Source organism: Echinops telfairi, unplaced genomic scaffold, assembly GCF_000313985.2.
Source record: "Echinops telfairi isolate 266 unplaced genomic scaffold, ASM31398v2 ScPeMD7_3509;HRSCAF=4178, whole genome shotgun sequence".
NCBI lineage: Eukaryota > Metazoa > Chordata > Mammalia > Afrosoricida > Tenrecidae > Echinops > Echinops telfairi.
The window spans coordinates 14,183,414-14,207,190 of NW_022107407.1; the positions used below are offsets into that span (position 1 = coordinate 14,183,414).

At 38.0% G+C, this 23,777-nt stretch overlaps 1 protein-coding gene and 1 pseudogene across 1 annotated transcript in view; one reads left to right on the forward strand and one right to left on the reverse strand.

Annotated features, from left to right (window-relative positions):
• SNTG2 (syntrophin gamma 2) overlaps positions 1-23,777 on the reverse strand; it is a 442,011-nt gene that overhangs the window by 103,516 nt on the left and 314,718 nt on the right. The gene's annotated exons all lie outside the window — the stretch shown is intronic.
• On the forward strand, positions 13,889-14,347 carry LOC101659641 (annotated as a pseudogene).

Here is a 23,777-nt window from a genome sequence, read left to right on the forward strand (position 1 = left end):
AAGAGCTGCACAGGAAATGACAGAAGAGGGTAGCTTGAGAAACAAAGTAAAAGATTATAATGAGATATACAAAGACCCAGAGGTAGAAAATGAAAAAGAAAGAACATGGTCAGCATAACTTAAACAGAAAGAACCCAAGGAAAAAATTCAAGCCTGGATTTCTAATGGCAAAATATTGAATGATGCAAGGAGTATCAAAAGAATATGGAAAGAATACAGAGTAACTCTAGCTAAAAGAGTTAGTCCCCATTTTAGGAGGTAGCACATAAGCAAGTACCGAAGGAAGGCGTTCAAGGTAAATGGCATTATTAATTCAAAACAAAACGTGATGGAGTACTAACTGAAATATTTCAACAAACCTATGAAGCACTGCATTTACTCATTTGTCTATGCCAGGTAATTTGGAAGGCAGCTACTGGGCTAACTGATTGGAAGAGATCGATAATTTGGACTCACTCCAAAGAAAAAATGACCCAACAGAATGCCCAAATTATTGAACAATATCATTAATATCACAAGCTAGTGAATTTTTCCTTAAGATCCTCGGTAGCAGCAGTACATTGAGAGAGAGCTTCCAGAGGCTCAGGCTAGATTCAGAAAGGGACCTAGACCAAGGGATATGACTGCTGATGGCAGATGGATCTTGAAAGCAGAGAATAGCAGAAAAAAATGTTCACATGTGCTTTATTGACTATGCTGCGGCGTTCTACTGTGGATCCTAATGAACCCTGAAGCCCTGAGAAGAATGGGCGTCCAGAATACTTCACTGTGCTCATGTGGAACATGTATATGGATCAAGAAACAGTTGTGCAAACACAAAAAGGAACGTTGCATGTTTTAAAATTAGGAAACTCTCACCATACTTATTCAATCTGGATGCTGAGCAAATCATCAGAGAGGATGGATGATATGAAGAAAAACGCGATATCATAACTGGAGGAAGGCACATTAATGACTTGTCGTGTGGATATGACACACGCTGCGGGCTGACGGTGGGGAGGACTCGGAGCACTTGCTGATGAAGAGCAAAGATCGCAGTCTTCAGTGTGGATTACAACTCAATGTCAAGAAGACCCAAATCCCCCCAATTATACTAATAGGGAACATCAAGAAAAATGAAGTAAAGAAGTAGTCAAAGATTTCATCTCACTCATGGAAGCAGCAGTCAAGAGATCAATGAACACATTCCCTTGTGTAAATCTCCTGCCCAAAGCCTCTCTAAAGTTATTATAAGGAAGTTATTTTGAGGATTAAGGTATTCAATTCACTAACAGTCCATTGATTGCGACACATAGTGACCCTATCCGGCAGAGTGGAGCTTCTTCTATGGGCTTCTGAGGCTCTAATCTGAGTGGGAACAGAAAGTCTCATCTTTTTCATGCAGAGCGACTGATGTGCTCTTGTGCATAGGTTAAACACATTACTCACTACACCTCACTTTTTCCAGATTAACTTTTATTTCGGGCCTCTTTTTCTGTTAGCACATTGGAATGGACTGCTATTCAGTTTTTACTAAATGTGAAGTGATACTTGGGGAAAACTCCAAGTTCATGTAATTTTCACCATTCAAATATATCTTTGAATTAAAGATCCTGATAGGTCCACAGAATATAGAGTGGCATATGCCATATGCTCTGTATCTCAAATACTAGAGCTGATGGAAAACTAAGTCTATTTTTGAACTAAAAACCCCAAACTAAACTCACTGCCATTGAGTTGATGCTGATTCATAGAATGTAGAACCGCTCCTGTGAGTTTCTGAAAATCTAACTTTTTAGGATAATAATAGAATCCCTGTCTCCTGCTGGTGGTTTGGAATTGCTGACCCTGCAAGTAGTATCTAATTTATAACTACTTTGCCACCAGAGACCCAGGTCAAATAATCCAAACACTAGTCTAACGGTTGAGGCACCAAAACAGGTTTTGGCCCTTGATGTGTATTTTTCCAGAAGGTGGGGCTGCGACCCGCATGGTCAACTGTTCGAAACCACCAGTAGCTCTGCAGAGAGGAGACTGTGGTTTCTACTCCTATAAACAGTTAGTCTTAGAAGCCCACAGTGGGGGGTCGCTATGAGTCAGCACAGACTTGATGACTGTGAGTTTTATCCAAAGGACACATCCTACAGCCACCCTTTAGGACGGAGTACTATTGCTCCTGCGGGTTTCCAAGACATGGGAGTAGAAAGCCTTGTCTTTCCACAAGGAGCTGCTGACCTTGTGATTAGCACTTCAACATGCAACCCACTTAACATGTGGTATATATTTAATGATGGTTTGAGTTACATAACTTATAAAAAACAGTGGGTAGTTAAATCCCCAGACAGAGTTGTTTATTTAGCAATATATACAATAGATTCGGTGTCTGAAATTGGTGAGTCTACAAAGAACAAGTGTTTTTACTTGTTCTGTAAATAAACTTATTTTTAGTTGCAGTCTAAAAATATAAGCCTAATTTAATTTTGTCTTACTCATAGAACATATGGCATTCTTTCATATGTCTCCAAATACAAAATTTAAAGTAATTAGTTTGGAGGCGTATGCCAAAATTATATAGCAAGAAATATATACCATTTTGAGGTATGTTTGTAAGGGTTTTTTTTGTGGGTGCCTTATATAACCTATTAGAAACTAGTGTTATATTCAAATTGCATTGACTTTTTCATCAATGAATGGGTAATCTAGGAAAAGCAGATTTGTGATTTTCAGACACACTTTTAAGTCAAATTGGTTTTTCCATTCTTATCATTGTATATCTGAATCAGAATAGTACGAGGTGGGAAAAGAGGAAACCTTCAAATTGCAGACAATTAATAAAAGCTAATTTGCTTATCCTCTTCTCATGATGGGAATGTTAATGGAATGATTGGATTAAGTCCTGAAATAAATTAAAGAGCAGAAATAGAAACAGTACAACCAGTGCTCTTAGTTTCAATCTAATTAAATTAGGCTATAATGGTTTTTAGAGAAATAAATTGCCCAGTTGTTACCCAATCTATACTCCAATATCTTTCTGGGAAATATTCAGAAGAGCTTATTTGTACCAAGAATACGTAAAATTCTTCATAATTACACTTCTGTTGGTGATTCGCCGAATACTCTTAAATATTTGCTGTAGAGGTTACTCTATTTTTAAAACACCATTTCCACCAAGGGCATTGCTCCAATGGTCTAATTTTATTTTCTCACTAATATCTTTCTTTTTCAAATATCTAAAATAAGATATGAGACCTGTTGCTATAGTGGTCAGGAGATGGACGGCTAACTGCAAGGTCAGCAGTTCAAGACCACCAGCACTTCTCATGTACAAAATGGGGCTTTCGAATCCCACAATGAGCTACAGTCTCAGAAATCCACAGGGGCAATTCTATCCTATCCTATAGAGCTGTTGTGAGTCAGCATAGAAATGACAGTAATAGGTTTTGTTTTGGTTATAGAGGACATAATAGCTATTAAGCTATTTAATTCACAGGTGGTTAATCTACAACAGTTACTAATGTCTAAGATCCACTAAGTTAGCTAACCCTTTAGTCAGCAGCGACTAAGTTTCTGCAATAGTATAATACAATAACCCCTCATCCCTCCTTTCTTGTGGCTCACAATTTGTCCATGAAAAAATATATAGGTAAGCACAGAACCAGCAATAGGAATGAACAAAACAAGTGCTACCTAAAGGCCTTAGGGAGGAAATAGTCCGGTTGGGCAAGCACAGGGCGTGTGACAAGCCTACCTATAGAAGAGACTGAAAATACACATTCAGTAGACACAGTCTCTGTGTCCAGACAAACTTCACATGTAGATAAGAAGACTGGCCTTGAGTTGGCTGGACCATCCTACAGAATGCTTAAGATGCCTTGCAGGAACACCCTATCTTATGACTCATGGCTTCTAACCAACATACTCATTTACAACCTGAGAGTGGACCACAGACACATATTCAGGAAGGAAAGTTGCCCGAAAAGTTGCATGTCAGTGGTGGTGGAGTATTACAGAGACAGCCTATCTAAGGGTTGTGTGTAAGAAAGCCTCAATGTTGGTAAAGGAAAGGGGAGTAGTAAGGAAATTCAATGTCTACAGAGTGGAAGCAGTAGTTTACACAGGCAGATGAGAAATCAGGCTGTCATATCAAGTATAGACTAATTTGAGAGTGCTAATTATTACAGATCTGAGATTGCAATATTCCGAATTTAGGTGGTAGCAATAGGATGGGATGTGGTATCAAAGTATGAAAGAAGCAAGTTCATAAAAGTTTGGGTTATAAAAGCTCAGGAAGCAATCGTGCCAATAAGAGCTGGTCAGTTCTTGCTCTTAGTGTGTGTGGAGCCAACTCGGACTCATGGTGACCATATGTGCAGCAGAGTTGAATCGTGCTCAATAGGATTTTCAGTGGTTGATCCTTCAGAAGTAGATCTCCTGGACTTTCTGTGTAGATGCCTCTGGGCGGATTCAAATCTTCACCCTCCAACTTGGATTAGCATTCTTTTGCACCACCCACCCAGGGATACACTAAAGAAATGCTTTTTCCATCTATGCAGCAACTGGAGTAGACAGAGTGCAGAAGACTTTTGAATATGTTTGGTGTTCCCAGCCTGTCTGACCACGAGGTACAGAAGGGACCAGTTATCAGACATCAAAGAACTAAAAACCAGATCATTGGGTGCCCACCTTCCTGATATGATCACTAAAAACAAAGGTGTGCATAAGCAAAGGTGGTGAAGAAAGCTGATGGTGCCTGGCTATCAAAAGATATAGCATCTGGGGTCTTAAAGGCTGGAAGATAACCAAGCGGCCAATTAGCTCAGAAGCCACAAAGCACACATGGAAGAAGCACACCAGTATGTGTGACCACTAGCTGTCGAAGGGATCGGGTGTCAGGCATCAAGGAACAAGAAATCATGTCATTGTAAAGGTGGGTGAGTGCAGAGTGGAGACTCAGAGTCCATCGGTTGGCAACTGAACACTCCCCTGCTGAGAGGTTTTGGGGAGGAGACAAGCTAATCAGGGTGCACAGTAGCAACGATGAAACATATAACTTTCCTCTAGTTCTTTAATGCTTCCTCCCCCTCAATATCATGATCCCAATTCTGTCTTGCAAATCTGGCTAGACCAGAGGATGTACATTGGTACAGATAGCAACTTGAAACACAGGGAATCCAGGATAGATGACTCCTTCAGGTCCAGTGGTGAGAGGGGCGAGGCCTGGAGGGTGAAGGGAATGTGGGGTAGAAGCGGGGAACCAATTACAAGAATCTAAGTACATATAGCCTCCTCCCTGGGGAATGGACAGCAGAGAAGAGGGCGGAGGGAGACGTCAGACAGTGTAACTTATGACAAAACTATAATAATTTATGAATTATGAAGGGTTCAGGAGGGAGGTGGGAGGGAGGTGGAAAATGAGCAAATGATATTGAGGGCTAAAATTGAGGGCAAATGTTTTGAGTTTGATGAGGGCAACAGGTGTACATATGTGCTTGACTCAATGGATGTATGTATGGACTGTGATAAGAATTGTACGAGCCCTCAATAAAATAATAATTTTAAAAAAGAACAAAAACTCCAAAAAATATGTTTGGTGTTCATTTTAACTTAGCTGACAATTTCCTGTGATCATTTGTGCTTTCCATCCTGTGATTTTCACCCCATTGATTATATTTTAAATTACTTTATTCTAAATGTGTAAATTATTTGTAGCAAAGGGCATCTTATGATCAAAGGGAGTTCAATTTACTTTAATAAATCAAAATATTGATGCCACCAGGAAATTCTGACATTCCATTTTGATTCTGTAAACTGTATGAGTAAATGAAAAAAAGAAGGAAAGAAGAAAAATACGTGGTAAGAAAAGACTAGCAAATGAGATTGAACAGCATTTCGTTTATCTGATCTATTGGATGGAGAGATATTCCCGTGCATGATGTGCTGTGAAAGGGAAGGAGAATTACAGTGAGACATGCTTGACAAGTCTTTGCATATCCAGGTTCTGGGTCTCTTGTTTGGTAGCATTTTGGAGAATTATAATTAAAAACATTCAACACAAATGCCATTTAGCCCAGCTTGAAGCCTGGCGTGCTAAATATACTGGCTATATTTTTGACTTCAAAAGCATGCAGTAGCATTCCTTAGATCAACAATGTTTCCAACTGAGAGTGTAAATAAATTTATGAATAATAAGTAAGAAATTAAATGCATAAAGAAAACGTTAACTTTATCTAAAAGAAATACAAGGTAGTGATACGCACAGTTGTTTTTATAGTTTTATATCTATAAGAAATATATGCAATTTATCTACAAGTATATGTATTTTATCACAATGAAAGATAATGAAGGGCTAATTACTAGTGGCTAGAAAACAGACTAAGGAAAGGCCTTCATTGTAGTAATATTAAATGCAATAGATAATATTGGCACTTTAAAAATGAATCTATAATATTTTAAAAATTAATAATATATTTATAATTCAGGGACAAGTAGCCCCAAATGGATTAGAGGTCAGAAATTCACATGTAAGTCAAATATTTAGAATTAAAAAAATATTTTTCTATACACGTTATTCAAAATGGTAGTAAAGATTCAAGACTTAAGCATAAAATCCCATGCAACTCTTATGGGCTTCAAGTACAAGATTTCTAAAACCATAGTAAGGTACTGCAGGTGACATGGGAGTTGGGCTATAGGCAAAATGCAGACACACATGATCCCATCCTGCACATCTTTCTCCTTACAGAAACTATATTCTATTTGACTTCAGCAAAGATTCAGGAAAGATGTTGGGTTTGGGAACGGAGAACAAATAATCATTTCTAACAGATGCTCAGACGATCCATTCTGATGTTTAATAGATGAAAGGCACAATTATCTTTTTAGAATATGCATAGAGAATTGATGTTATTTGGAAACCATCTTGTTCCTCATAGTAGCCTAAAGAATGGTACTATGGTGACGGTTTCTTGATGTATACACCACAAGAGATACAGAGGTCTTCTTGGGACATTTTCTGGGGTTCTGGAAAAGCTTTCTGCAATTGACAGCAACATTAGCCATAAACACATGGGTACATCCCACATGCAAAACCACCCAAAAGCGCACGTGACTTCATCTAGCTAAGAATGCTCTAAATCAACTCATTTTCTATTTGCATTACAATGACAGCGTAAGGGTTAAAAATGTCATGCACTTTCCTAAAGTTATGGGTACTACTGGGGCTAGGATTGAATGTGACTGTTATGGACGGAATTGTGTCAACTTGGCCATGCTTTTCATTATTATGTAATTATTCTCTATTTTGTGATCTGCCTATGTATTATAAATCCTAGCATCTATGATCCCTAGTGGTAAAGTGGGTTTAGTTAGACTGCTATCCCAAGGTTGGCAGTTTGAAACTACCAACCACTCTTTGGGAGGAAAGACAAGGCTTTATACTTCCCTAAAGATTTACAGTTTTGCAAATCCAAAGGGCAGTTCTGCTCTGTCCTACAGGGTTGCTATGACTTAGAATAAATATGGTGGTGGGAGTTTGGTTAATGTTTTTAATGGTGCTAATAAGGAAGAATACAATCTACAGCATTAGGGCGTATCTTTAGTCAAACTCTTAAGACGCAGAATCCTTGCACTGAGAACTTCCTATACCCCAAAGACATGTGAAGGTGTGTGACGATCTCCAACGAATGCCCACAAATGACAGGTGACAAGTGTTCCCTAAGAGCCATCAATAAAGAAAGCCTTACTCAGGAGCTGACATCCTAAATTAACACTTCTAGCCCTTTAATTTGTGACAAAATAAATTTCAGTTTGTTTAAGCCACCTACCTATCGTATATAGCAACACTAGATAACTGACATTAACTTTATGTTGAAATACCTTTTCTTCTCACTGTAGAATACAGAGGAGCCTAGTAGTGCTGTCAAGTCAGTGTTGCACTGTTAACTCAAAGGTTGGTAGTTCAAACAATAAAGATTTATAGCCTCATAAACCACATATAGGGTTGCTATGAGTTGAATCCATTTGATGGCTGCGGTGTTCATATACATATAAATATATCCACATATATCTACATATAGGTATGTATATACATATCACATATATAGATATGCACAAGGTAGGCTTGTAGAATAAGATAAAAACTTAATAATTAATCATTATTCAAAACCAGCATGTTGCATTATTATTATTCAACAGCAGTATTCTGTTTCAAAGGTAAATAAAAGATACAATTTATAAATATTTTACCAATTTGGTTGACTCATGAAAAAGGCTGAAAGACAACTATAAACAACAAAAACGATCTTATTTTCAAACAAATAAATATGAAATACATATTAGACTAAATGCATACTTCCCAGTAAGGCTTATATGGATTACCGAAGACTTCAATTCTTTTTCTTTGCTCTGAGTCCTTACTATTACTGAGTGCCCTAGAGTTGAGTCTATTCATAGCAACCCATGTGACAGTAGACCTGCCCATTAGACTTGATTGGCTGTAATCATTATAAAAACAAATTGTCCCGAATCCTGGGGTGAGTTCATACTATCCTCAATACACTTAATTCTGATACTACAGAGTCTTGTTCACTTTTCCACTTGTTTTAAAGGAAGAATCTCTTGTTGAGTTGTTTGAGGCTAAGCGTAGTACAGTTTGTTTGCTTTTCTCAAATGGTCTATAGTGCGAGCCTCGTCTAATGCTCCTAGAGTAGGATCGTAAGAGCCCAATAATGCATGTCAGATTCAGAACAGACTGCTCGAGCTCTGGAAGGGAGATTACGTTCATGCTAGGAGCAGCTAGTTCTGCCTCAGATGGCACACAGCAGGAGTCTGCTTGCTTGATAAGTTATGAGCTGTACCTGAGAAGTCATTATAAATGTAAAAGCAAATGCAATTCTCCATGGGTCAAAATGAATTATCATGAGTTGAACATAGGCAGTCCCTGGATCGCAAACAAGTTCAATTCAAGTACATCTGTCTTAAATAGAATTTGTATGAAAGTCATAACATAGCTAACATTATTTAAATGGTTTATGTACTCTTAGTAAAGAGTACATAGTGTATAAAATGCATTAAAAACAAATTTAGGTGCACTAAATCATCTTAACAAAATAATACAGTAATGATAATATTTAGCTGTGCATCCAAAATAGTCCCAATTTGTTATTATGAACTATTGTACGTACTTGGAATTTTTAATCACATTTTTAATTGTAAATTTGGTGGGGGGGGTTAAGCTTCAGATAATCAATTTGTGTGTTCAACAGTTTAAGTCACAAATCAGACTCCCTAATAGCTTGCCCTCCCCTGCTCATTGATTTCTCTTCTTCCTTTTGTTGGCTGTTGCTGTCAGGCGCCACCCCGTTGGTTCCGATCCATTGTGACCATATACAGAACAGAATGAAACACTGGGTCTGGGCCCTGCTCACAGTTGTTCCTGTCCTTGAGTCTCATTGCGGCAGCCAGGCTGTCAATCCTTCTCGAAGGCCCTCCTCTTCCCAGAGCCCCTCTGCTTTCTCAAGAATGGCGTCCTTCTTCAGGGATTGGGCTCTCCTGACAACACATCCAAAGTAGAAAAGACAAAGTCTCACAATCCTTGCTTCAAAGGAGCACTCTGGCCGACCTGTTCTAAGATTTGGCAGTCCATCACACTTCCAATTTTCTTCACCTGCACCACAATTTAATGCACCAATTTCTCTTCATTCTTCTTTATTCAATGACCAACTTCCACAGGAATATGAGGCCACTGAAGTCCTTAAAGTAAACTCCATGATTTCAACACTCTAAAAAGCTCTTGTACAGATTTGCCCAATACCACACGCCTTTTGATCCGTTGATGTTTTCATGAGCATTTATTGTGGATCTAAGCAAGATGAAATTCTTGACAACTTCCATCTTTTCTCCGTTTATCGTGATGTTAACTGTTGTTCCAGTTGTAAGGATTTTGGTCTTCTTTACATAGAGTTGTAATCCATGCTGAAGGCGGCTGTCCTTGACCTCATCAGCAAAGGATTCAAATCCTCTTCACTTTTAAGCAATAAAGTTGAGTCATCTCAATATCAGTTTGTTAACAAGCTTTCTTCCAAACCTGACGCCCCATTCTTCATATAAAACAGCTTCTCTGAATGATGTGTTCAGAATACAGATTTGATAAGTACAGTGAGAGTATTGAAGCCTGACTGACACTTTTCCTGATTTTAAACTATGCAGCATTCCCTTGTTCTGTTTGCACACTTGACTCTTGATCCTTGTACAAGTTCTGCAAGAGTACAATGAAATGTTCTGGAATACTCATTTTTCTCAAGGCTTTCCATAGTTTATTATGATGCATATAGCCGAATGCTTTGGCATAGTCAATAAAACATAAGAAAACATTTTGCTAGTATTCTCTCCCTTTAGCCAAGATCCATCTGACATCTACAATGATATCTTATTCCACTTGCAGTTCTGAATCTAGTCTGAAAACTGGCAGCTCCCTGTCAATGGACTGCTACAACAGTTGTTTGAGAATCTTTAGCAAAATTTTACTTGCATGTGATATTAATAATATTGTTCTATGATTTGTGTCTTCTGTTGGGTCATTTTTCTTTGGAATGGGCAACTGTGGATCCCTTCTAGCCAGCTTGCCTAGTGATTATCTTCCAAATTTCCTGGCATAGATCAACAAGTGCTTCCGGTGTTTCCTCAGCTTGTTCACACATTTCTATCCTGTTGCTGTTAGTTGCACTGAGTTGATTCTGACCCTTAGCAACCATACGAACAACAGAAAGCAGCAGTGCCCGGTCCTGATCCATCAGCCCAATTGTTCCTGTGCTTGAACCCCCTTGTTGCAACCATGGTGTCTATCCATCTCCTTGAGGACTTTCCTCTTTTTCACTGCCCCTCTGCTTTGCCAAACAGGATGTCCTTCTCCAGAACTGGTCGCCCCTGACAACATGTGCAACGGATGTAAAATACAATTTCGCCAGTCAGATTTTAAGGAGATCTCTGGCCGTACTTCTCCCAAGAGAGATTTGTTTGGCCTTGTTGCAGTACACAGTGCTTTCAATATTCTCCAGGACTAAAATTAAAATGTACTGATTCCTCTTTAGTTTTTCATATTTAATGTTCAACTTTGAAAATATCATGACTTGGGTCAGGTGTACCTTAGTTTTCGAAGTAATATCCTTGCTTTTCAAAACTCTTAAGAAGTCTTGGTCAGCACATTTACCTAATGCAACCAACCTTTTGATATCCTGATGGCTGCTTCCATGTGCATTGTTTGTGCTTCGACATAAGCAGACATTCTTGATTACTTCGACCTTTTCTCGCTTTATCAGTATGTTACCTATTGGTCCAGTTGTGAGGATTTGAGTCTTCTTTAGCTTGAGCTGTAATCCATACTGAAGGCTTCAACCATTGTTTTTCATGAGCAAGTGCTTCACATACTCCTTTGATATCCACTTTGATTTTTAAAAAAAAGATTTCTTTTCTTTCTAATGATATTTTGATTTTTACATTCGTTTAACATCAATTACTGGAGCCTTGTTTTGGGGTAATGCTTTCACTGCATCTTGAACTGCTTCTATCAGTATGATTTTCTTGCACTACCTCCTGAGATGGTGGAAGGTAGACCAGTTCTTTTAGGCACAGCTAGTCTGTGTATTCTTTCTAACATCTTCTGAGGCTTCTGGCATCATTCAACAGTTTGCTCATAGAATATTTCAATATTGCAACTCAAAGCATGCATTTTTTCCTAGCGTTCAGTTGAGGATATGAGGGGCATGCTCTTCCTTTTTGAATTTCTAACGGGGTTGTGCACATCCACATTTCATTATATTATTTTACTTTTCCTTCTAGAGTGGCCCTGTGAAACTTTCTGTTCAGCTTAAAAAAAAATAATGTCTTCCACTTTTCTCAGCTATTCTACAATTTAGAGTGAGTTTCAGATTTCTTCTGACAGCTACTTTGATCTTTTCTTTCTTTTTGGTCTTTTGGATGATCATTTGCTTTCTTCATGAATGATGTTCATGACGTCCTCCCAGAGCTCATCAGTTCTTCTGTCATTAGTGTATAGCGTCGCAAATCTGTTTTTGAGTTGCTTTCAAAATGGGATAGTGTCAATACCATATTTTGGCTCTTGTGGACTTGTCTCTGAACTTACATTTGAACAATCAATGGTATGTTCCACAGTGAGCACCTGGCCTAATGTTCACTGCTGATATTGTGCTTCTCCACTGTCTTTTCTTAAAGATGTAGCCAATTTGGTTTCTGGGCATTCCATCTAGAGATGCCCATGCATATGTTTGCCATTTGTGTTATTCAAAAAAAGGCATTTGCAATGAGCAAGGTGTTGGTCTTGCAAAATTTTATCACACAATTTCCAGGTTGATTTCTCTCACCAAGACCATATTTTCCAAATACGTTCATTCCTCTTTATTTCCTAGTTTTGTATTCCAATTACCAGTAATTATCAATGTATCTTGATTGCATATTTGATCAATTGCTGAGTGAAGTTGGTAGAATTCGTCAATTCCTTCATCACTGGCTTTTGTGGTTGGTGCATGCCTTTCAACAATAGTTTTATTAGTTGTATGCCCATGGATAGCTTCCAGCATCACAGTAACTATACAAACAACCTAGTATGACAGACAAACTAGTAGTGGCATGTTGACTACTTTGTTCCATTTCACCAACATTAAGCCCAGCCAAATCTCTGGTCCATTGCTTTATCGTCCCTCTTTCCCCAACCATTGCAATTTCCAATGTCCTTTCTCTTTAGTGTGAAAATCTTTATCCTGTTGAGTTTTTTCCACTTATAACAGTGGTTTCATAAAATGAGAGTTCTTTGATAATTGGCTAATTGGCATAGTGACAGATACATATACCAATTGAACATAATAGGAAACCCAGAAATAAATTTAGTTACCCACAGACAACTGATGTTAGACAAAGGAAAACAACATTAATGAAAAGAGATGGTATTTTCAACAAATAGTGCTGGCAAAATTGAATTTTCATCTGCAGAAGAAAGAAACACGTTCCATACATCACATCAGGAACAAAAATGAACTCAAAGTGAATCAAAGAAGTAAATGTAAAACCTGTAAAGATCATTAATGAGAAAGTATGGGCAAACTTCAGTGCCCTTTTGCAGATCACAGACACACTCTCAAATATAAAGAGGAAAATACACCCTTAGATGACAACATAGCTGATTTACACCTACTAAAAACAAGACATATGCATCAAATGACTTCATAAATAAGAGTAAAACAAGAGTTGGAAAATGTTTAACAATGAGGCAACAGACAAGGGACTAATTTACAGAATCCATATAGAGAAAATGGCAACAAACACCTCGCTAAGAAAGCATCAAATAATCTAACTAAAAAGTTAAATTTTAAATTTTAACCCTAAAATTTTAGAGTTAAAGTCATTAACAGAGAGTTCACTAAATTTGACATCAAATTGCCAACAAACATATAAAGAAATACTCATGATTACAAGTCATCCTGAAAATGTAAAGTGAAGCAACAATGAGATGCCACCTTACCCCAACAATGCCTGGCAAGTTAAAAAAAACAAAAACCAAAATAACAAAGGCTGGAGATGTTGCCGAGAGACTGGACCCCTCATACTCTGCTAGTAGGACTGTCATTAAGTAAAACCACTGTGGAAAGTGATATGGCACTCCCTCATAAGAGTGGGAATAGGAATTCCATGTGATCCATCAATCTCTCTGCTGGATGTATACCCAAAGGAAGTACGGATCTTAATAAGAACAGATGTCAGCCCTCCAATATTCCTTGCAGCACTGTTCATAATCGCAAGAAGATGGGGGTAAAAACGAAATGCCCATCAGTAGAAGACTGGATTAGGAAACTCAGGTAGAGGGAGATGAGACCAGAGGCTGAACGCCGGATCTGACAAGATGGCCAGGCTGCCCTGCAAGATTATCAAGGAAACCCAGCGTTGGCTGGCAGAACCAGTTCTTGGCATTAAAGCAGAACCAGATGAGAGCAACGCCATTATTTTCATGTGGTCATTGCTGGCCCCCAGGATTCCCCTTTGAGGGAGGGACTTTTAAACTTGAACTATTCCTTCCAGAAGAAGACCCAATGGCAGCTCCTGAAGTACGTTTCATGACCGAAATTTATCACCCTAATGTAGACAAGTTGGGAAGAATACGTTTAGAATATGTTTGAAAGATACGTGGTCCCCAGCACTGCAGATCTGCAAGGTTCTGCTATTGATCCAGGCTTTGTTAAGTGCTCCCAATGCAGATGATCCGTTAGCAAATGATGTCGCTGAGCAGCGGAAGACCAATGAAGCCCAGGCCAGAGAAACAGCTAGAACGTGGACTAGACTCTATGCCAGGAATCATATATAAGTCGATCTGATCATCAAGTGTGCATCACTTCTCCTGTTCTGCCAAGACTTCTTCCTTTTTCTGTTTGCATTTAATGGACACAGTCTTAGAACCATTACTGAATAAACGCCCAGACATCTTCAGTCTTTTGGTGATTAAATGCAAAAAAAAAAAGAAAGAAACTCTGGTGGATACATGCAATGGGATTGTATGCATCCCTAAAAATGATGAGGAGATCATGGAATGGAATGATTATACTTGGAATTTTTATAGACCTGGAAAGATTATACTTGGAATATATAATATAATAGGGAGGTTTTGTCCTAAAAATGGGTTGCAAATAAGTCAGATATCCATATCAAGGGGACTGTTTTCGTTCTCAACAAAAAAAATTTTTTTTTTTATCTTTTCACTATCTCTTCTAATTTATTTTGTGTGTTTTTAATGCAAATAATATTCTGAGTATACAAGCTCAAATAGCTCCCTCTCTACCTCTGTCCTTCCGTGGCATTGCAAAGCTAGGTGAGTTATGTCCATTTCAAGCTTCTCTAGAGCTTTGCTCCTCTTTGCTGTCCTGCCTCATTTGGGCAATCCTTAATCAGACGTTCCCTGCTATACAAATGGCATGGCATTGCCTTTCAGAATACATTATACAAGGACAGCCTGACTCAATACTTGATTGTTTACTGAGAGTCTCTAACAGTATTAATGAAGAACAAAATTATCTTTGCTTCATTTCTCCATCTCCTTCTTCTTCTGTGTCCCCTGACTCTTTAATCCATTTATTCATTCTACAACCCTCACTTTATGCCAAGCTGATAGTAGATGATGGGGATGTGTACATGAATAACATTCTCAGTTTATTAAAATGAAAAAAAACCCTCAACAATTGAGATTTTCATTGTGTGCATCAAGGTTTTTCCGGAGAGATAGTAGAAGGTCAGATAATCAGTATGGGTAAAGAGCGGAAGCATCTTTTAGAAAACGGCATTTGAATTGAGTCTTGAAAGAGGAGCAAAGGCTTGGTTGGGAGAACATGCCCTCTAAGCAATGGAAAGAAGCTAGCAAAGCATTGGAGATCATCTCATCCGAAAAGCTGGCTTCAGCCTGGTGTGAGAGGAGCTTAGAAGGTGTTTGCTGGAACCTGAGTGAAAAAGGCATGGGTTTTTGAAGAGATGTGGCCCAGGGATGACGCATCGGGCTGCTAAGCACAAAGTCAGCAGTTTGAAAGCACCAGTTGCCCTGAAGGAGAAACACTGAGACTTTCACCTCCCTTCAAGTGCTAAGCTTTGGAAACCCCTAAAGGCAGTTCTGCTCTGTTCTGTAGGGTCACTGTGAGTCAGGATCGACTCTAGGGCATTAAGGTTTATGGGAATGAGAAGCACAAGAGCAGCTACATAAAGCAGCAAAGGGTTTGGAAAATCATTAAAGTGGCAAAAGTAATAAAATGTGATGAGGACATGAGGAAGAATCCTGGCTTGAAAGGAAAAAACGGTGAGGCCATTTTAAGTGAGATAGATTCTAACCCCAGCACCTAGCAACGATGCTTTAGGTTCTAAAGTCTGAGATGGACTCAAACCTGGCTCTGACATTTTGTAGCTGTGGGGCCTGTCAAAAGTACTAAAACTTAGCCTCTCCGTTTTCTCATCTGTAAAATGAACAATAATACTTTGTAAGTCAGTTGGAAGGCTTTGATGTAATCCTGACCCAGAACACGTGTGCAATGATTTGGGGCTATTATTATTAGTCTTGGAAACAGTTCCTGTTTGCTGTTTGTACTGCATGCTCTGTGTGCAGAAACAAACAAACAAAAAGTATGGTTAAACTCAGTCTGCATTATAAGTTCCTATCTGTAAGTAATAAAAACCTGGATATTTTTACTTAGCAAAGAAGTTCATGAGAGTAATGTTTGGAATATTTAAAATGGGAATCTACTCTTTTTATTATAGCTTCTGTCCTTTTGGGTAGGTTAATATCCTCTACCAAGTCCCAATCTCAATAAAAGTTTTCAGCAAAATTTTTTTCCACTAGGTACAAGATTTGCCTTCAATTTAGTGATATTTAATTCTGTACAGTACAAAATGGCAAACCTATTGAATGAATTGACAAATAATGTGACAACCTCTTTATGAAAATGAAACCTGATTACACACTTATCATCTAATCATACAAACTATGTCTATCTTTATAAGATACAACAAACACAGTATGAATACTATAGCAGGCAGAATCTAAAGATCAACACCCCAGAAAAATATGAGCCTCGGTGGCATGGTAATAAAGCACTTGGCTTCTAACCAAAAGATTAAGCGCTAGAAAGCACCAGCTTGTCCAGGTGGAAAAGGCTTGGAGTCTGCTTCCTTTGTGATTGCTGACTTTGGAAACCCTATGAGACTTTCTTCTTCATCCTGCGTCTCACTGTGGCCTGAATCCATGGCAGTGAATTTGGGCTGGAATTCCTCAAACTTGTGTGTCACTTAACACGGCAAAACAAAAACACACAAAACAACTTTTCAAGTGTGCTTTTGTTGCACTTGCATATTAATTAGAAAAATATTTTTGATTATCTGAACCTGACTACATGATTCCTCAGAAGTAAGAAACCTTTTCCCTTGGTTCTTAGGTAGAGCTGTGTCGTCAGAGAGATCCGACCTCTCTGGCTTTCAAAAGATGGAGAATTAACACCAGGAGCTGCAAAAAAAGAGAAAGAAACATACTCTTCCGGAGCGACCCCAGAAAGGGCATGCCCATAGCTTGATTTTAGCCTCGTGAGACCAGTGTTGGGTTTTGAATTGACAGAACTATAAAACAATAATCTGTGTTGTATTAAATCACGACATTTGTGGTAATCTGTTAGAGCAGTAATATACATCCAATGCAGACGGTTCAAATGCTTTTATCACATATGACTTTAGGCTCTAGGATTACATTTCCATGGATATTCAGCACATTCACGATCTCCTTTTACGCTAAAGATGGACGGAAACTACACCATTTCCCCACCTGGATCCATAAACTAACTACTTGCACCTTATTTCACGTCTTCCCTTTCCAAACCGTTTTAAAAGAGCTATTTATCTTGTGGAGATAGTACTGCAATTCAAGTCACAAGCACCTATGTAAAAACATTCTGAATGGTAGCTACTGATAAGAAACACATTTTTATAGACACATGTTCATATCCCAAGCGAACCTGCTTCCACAATATGGAAGACAGGTGTCGGCTCTAGCCTTCACCGAGCATTAGCTGTTTCAGGGGCCAACACTATTTATCAGTCAGGACTCAATAATATGATTCTCAGCTATGAGACAGGTAATCCTGAATTTTAAAAGTTACTAAGAGCATAAAGCAGCAGCCCTGATGGTGTAAAGGTTACGAATCGGGCTACAATACACAAGGTCTGCAGTTCAAAACCACCAAGCACTCCCTGATAGAGAGATGGGGCTTTCTGTTCTCAAAAAGAGTGGCAGTCTGGGAAACACCCAAGGATAGTTCTGCCCTACCCTGTAGTGTCTCCATGCGTCAGAATCGTCTGGAACAGTGACAAGAGCACAGTCCCTTATGCTAACAATAACGAACAACAGATTTCTGTTAATCTAAGTAGAGGTTTATGTGTCCCTGCGCAAACCATAAGGAGGCTTGGTGGCGTGATGGGTTACATGTTGTTCTGTTAACTGCAAGGTCAAAAGTTTGAACTCACCAGCCCCTCTGTGGGAGAAAGATGAGGTTGTCAGCAATTGTAAAAATTACAGCCTCAGAACCCACAGGAGCAGTTCCACTAGATCTCTGTGAGTTGGAATCCACTGGATGCAGTGAGTTGTTTATTTATTTGTCGGTTTTCTGAGTGCATCACAGTATTGTATAACTACTGTTTGTGAATATCTGAAGTTATTACCCAGTAAGAATCATCAGTCATGATAAAGTTTATATAATGGTACGATAAACATAATAGGGAAAATGTCAATATTACAATGGAATGTGGAAGTTAGATCTTTTTAGGTCTGTAAATGAATGTATTAAATAACTTTAATTATGGAATCACTTGTGAGTTCATTGCAATTCATAATTTTCTTCAGTGCTAGCAATATCCTATAGAGACTGTTCAAGCACAATGAATGGCAATTTAAAGAGAAATTCAATTTTAATATGAATTTAGATGAGGCACTAAAATGTTGATAAGAGTCTCCAGAGTGGCAGATTTGCGTGGTTTTTTTAAAGGAGTGATGCAAGAATACCAAGATTAATACACCCATCAGTAGGAATATAGTGGATCCTACAAAATGACAATCACTTCCTAGGTCACTTGTGAAGTTGTTATTATGCATTTAAGGAACTGAGAACATTTTAAGAGTAATCAACATAAGCTGGGCAAATAGATTGATGGTTTTATCTTAAAATATAAACCTGGCTGCAAAACCACATCTGAAAGCAATGAGGTGAATTAGAATTGCAAGAGTCTTCCTGTACATAATGAAAACAATCTAAAACTTAATTATGTAATTAAAGTCGGTGCTTCTGCTAACAAAATAATAATTATCTTTTAATGATCCCATAAATCTGTTCTAATTGAAGTGATATTTAATATTTCATTTTAATTTCTAGTAAATCTTGTTAGATTTTACTTTATTTTTTATTCCAGAAGAAACAATAAAAACCTATATGTAGAACTCCACATGATATTACAAAATCTTGCATTACCAGTAGTATATTTTAAGTATCTGAAGCCTAGTGCATCTTAGTAATTTATCTCAAAAATTGATTTAAGCACATAAGAAAATAATGTGTTGTATATTTTAATGTGAATGCTTTCTAAACATCAATTAAGTAAAGTTCATACCATTCAAAAGGAAATTGGTAAACTGAAATTAGGACAGTTAAATGACTTATTTAATGTTATCTTTCTAGTCTCATAAAATGACACAGGAATTTAAAACAAAGGACTCCTCTCTCCTTACATATATAGACACACTTTTTTTTTTGCTAGATATGGATGACTGAAATTATTTTGCCTCCATAATTTTGAGTTACCCGTCAAGCCCAAGAAATAACAGCTCTGAAAAACCTGCATTTCTGTTGCTAGTAGAGAGAGAGAGAGAAAGTTCTGGACAAAGTCAGGGTTCAGACTAATTGTGGAAGAAACACAGTTAATATTTTTGAATTTTCAACTGCCAGGTATCAGAGAGCATGGATGAAATTGGAAGATATTATTCTGAGTGAGACAAGTCAGTCGGGGAAGAAACAAATATTGTATCAGATCATTATTGTAGAAAATAGAGGAAAGGGTTTTGCACAGAAATAAGCATTCTTCAATGGTTTTCTGGAGTGAAAGAGGGAGTGAGAGTATACAGTTAACTACAGGGTGGATCCATCCTGACTTGGGTGACCTGGGTAGGTGGTATGCAGTAAGAGGAAGAGAGTATGCTGGGAGAAGTTTGGTGGGACAGTTAGGTGTTAAACAAGCCGTGTGTGCTTAGTCCCACCCACATGTTTGGTGGGATTTGCAGAGACTTGGGTAGAAGAGCCATATTAAAAAAACTTCATTCCACCACACAGTATCCCCACGGGGGGGGGGGGGGGGGGGGGGGGGCTGGAATGGTTCAGGGGGCTGCAAGAGCAGACAACTGCACTTGTCCCTGGACTTGGGCTTTTAGTGCAATCATTCTTAATCACCAAGGGGCACTGACTTTTTTTTTCTTCTGAAAAGGGGGCTCTAGGCCAAATTAAGTTGAAAAACCTCTGAATTTTAGAGTAAAGTATCCAGTGCTGGTCCCACCCTGCCCTACAGCGTCAAAGACTCAGCCCTGACTCCGTGGTGGTGCGTCTCTGTGCTTTGTTTAGCTTGCTTGTTTGGGTTGTATACCTTACGCATATGTAGGATTCGTTCAGGTGTATTCAATATTTTTTCTAATTAATTTTTTTTCTTAACATTTAATCTTGAAAATTATTTATATATTCTGGATACTCGTCTTTAAATCAGATATCTTCTGGGTAAATATTTTCTCCCAATATTAGACTTTTTGTTTTCTCCATTTTCTAAACAATGTCTTTATTTTTATTTACCTTAAGAAAACATAGTTGGGATTTTATATTTAGGTCTTTGGTACATTTTGACTTAAGAATTATATATAGTCTTAGGTATTTGATTAGATTAGATTTATTTTGAATATTCTGCTATTCCAGCATTATTTGCCAAAAAAGATTACCCTTTTCCCACTCAATTGCTATTGTATGTTGATAGAAAACTCTGTCATCTCTACATAGGTAGATGCAATGCAGTGAGTTATTTAATAGGAGTCTTCTAGTCACAGACGATGGGAGAGTGGGCCTCCCACTGCACTGAGCAAGTAAGGGTGAGTGCTTTGGGACAGGTGCTTTGGGACATAATAAATCCTATGATCCTAAGCATCATCTGGGAGTTCTATGTGGACTTTGCAATACATTAGAGCGCACAGATGGGAAGCGACAGCACATGGGAGGAACTGGTGTCAGACTTGGTCAGGTAGGTTGCAATGTGAAGGCATTGCCTGCGTCTTGTGGCAATCAGTCTTGGGAACCAGAGGAGGTCAGACGGGACTTCCACGTCATTTCCTCAGTATCTCCACTAGAGTCTTTATTCTTTTCTGAGGACACATTTATTTTAACACCTATATTGCCTGGACCGGATATGGCTAATTTTATAATTAGCCTTAAAAGTAGATGGGGCTTGTCTTTCAACTTTGTAGTTTTACAAAATGATTTGTTTCTAAATGTCCTTTGAATTTCCATATTAATTTCAGAATCACTTTGTCAATTTTCACATAAAAGCCTGTTGTGATTTTGATGGCACTGAATCTATAATCAAAATCTTATGACCAATGTACAAGTTTATTTCTCCATTTACTTTGATTTTCTTTCATTTCTCTCATATAGCTTTCATAACTTTGTATGTAAAGAAGTCTCAAATTTTGTCAGGCTTATACTAATATATTTCATATTTCAATGTTAGCGTAAATATTTTAAAATTTCAAGTTATGACGGTTTGTATGAAGAAATGAAGTTGTGTTTTATATATTGGTCTTGTATCCAGAAACATTGCTAAGCTCACTTTTTAAGTCTGGTTTGTAGCGCTTTGTAGATTTCATCTCAATTTTTATGAAATATAAGAGTTTTTTATTTTATTTTGTTTTTTAAATTTTCTAGCTGGTTGCTTTTTGTTACTTTTAAAAGTCTGGTTGCAAAAGCCAATACTTCTAGTGCCATGTTGAAGAGAAAAATTGGAAGCAAACATACTTACTTTGACCCTGTTCTTTCATTTCCAGTTCCTATTGCCGACCACGGTAACCTAACGAGTGACTGAGTACCACTGTGTTCTGTGGGGTGTGCAATGACAGGTGTTTGTTTTGTGTTTCCCAGGAGATTGTAAGAACTTTCTGGATAGATGGAAACTATTAACCTTTGCCAGCAGCTGAACATGTTGATTGTTTTCACCAACCTCGGTTTTTATGGGAAAAGTATTTGGTATTTCAAAATTATAGGGTTTTTATTTTTTTAATTATTGTTATCACAAGTTTTTATAAGGTGTAATTGTTAATTTTAGAAATGTATTTTGTAGATCTATTGAAATGATCCTAGGGTTTTTATCTTAATAATATGACAGATAGATTTGATTTTCAAATGTAAATCCACCATGCATTTATAGGATAAACTCTACACAGCACAGTGCTTCCTTGATGTATTTGTTGGACTTCAATTGGTAATTTTTAAGCATATTTATGTGCATTCAAGAAGGACATTAATCTTATAATGCCTCCAATTCTGATTTCAGGATAAAGCTGGTCTCCTAGAATCAAATGGGAAGTGTCCCACCTACTTCCAATTTTATATATTATTTTCTATGGAATTATTATTCTTTTAAAATATTTAAACCTATTTGGGTCATGACTTGTGTGTATGAGTGTGCAGAAATATTTTTAAGTTATAAATTCAATTTGAAAAATAGATATAGTACTAGTCAGGTTACCCCTTTCTCTTTCAAAGTGCCTGGCTGATTTATGTCTAGGAAGGAATTTGATTATTTAATGCTTGTTGTCAAGCATTAATGAAACTTCATAAAGTTGTTTAGACTATCCCCTTACTATTGTTTTAAATGTATTTAGAATTTGCAATATAACCCCTCATAATTCTGATATTGAACATTTTTGTCTCTTCTCACACTTTTTCCTGATCACTATGGAAATATATTTTTGAATTTTATTGATTTTGTTCAATGAAAGCTTTATTATTTAATCTTTTTATTACTTTTCTGTTTTCTGATTTTTTATTTCCAAATGAATTATCTTAGTTTTTCTTGTGACTACTTTGTTGTACATTTGATCCCTTTGAATTTATTTGATGATGTTGATTCCCAGGCAGTAGTAGATGTTCATTATATTTTGGCCCAGAACTGTAGCATAAACTCAAGGGGGCTCTATGTTTAACTAACTGTCTTTTCACAATTATGTACTTAGTGAAGACAAATATATAACACAAAAAATGGTTGGGGGCATGTGTGTACATGTTTGCATATATAAGAGTAATATTTAAAGATGGATTATGGTAACAACGAGACTTCATCAGAAAGATTTTTTAAATATTTATAAATAGGCAGAATAAATTACAAGCTCTCTGTAAAGATAGTGTTCGGTGACGTGAAATGACTTGTTATCGTTCTTCTATCCCTAGTCTGTCTATGTCCCGCAACATGAAAGGATGGGATGGAGACATGTGGAGCACACTAAGAAGGGGTCTGTCGGTTTTGCCCTTCCTCTAGTGCAAGAGGAAGAAAGAAGCAAAGAGAATCCCACCAGCAGAAGGCTCACTCGTGCTCTTCTGGGGTCTCTGCGGTGAAATGCCAGCAAGTGAGACCTTCAGAAGGAGCATTTGTAAAGCAGAGACCACGTGAGAGATAGGCTGGCTCCCAAGCCCACTGAAAGCCTAATCCAATTGACTGAGCAGGGCAGAGGCTGAGGGACCCAGTGGCTGAAAGACTAAGACCAGAGAGAAAGATGTGTCCGCGAGCATGACTGCGATGAGGAACTGCAGACAAAGTAATGTATCCTTAGTGTTTTCTGATCTTGACTGGCAGCAGCCTGTTACATTTTCTAATAACCCTTCAGTCTTGTCTCTGAGTTCAGTGTGGCCCTTGATTATTGAACCCACGAGAGAGATAGAATGTTGTGGGAAAGGTGTTTGGTGCAGAACAAGGTAGAAGTTGGAGGGCGGAGGCTTGTCTGACCTCGGCCTCATGGAAATTATCCCGGGAAGAAGTGAACTTGGATTCACGTTCTCCTTCGTGTAGACAGACGAGGTCACGTGTGGGCAGATGAGGTCACGTGTGGGCAGTTGAGGTCACGTGTGGCCCTAAAAGCCATCTCAGCTCAGCCCTAGTTTTGACTTTATGTTGCTTGGTCAACTTTGATCTCTACAGGAATA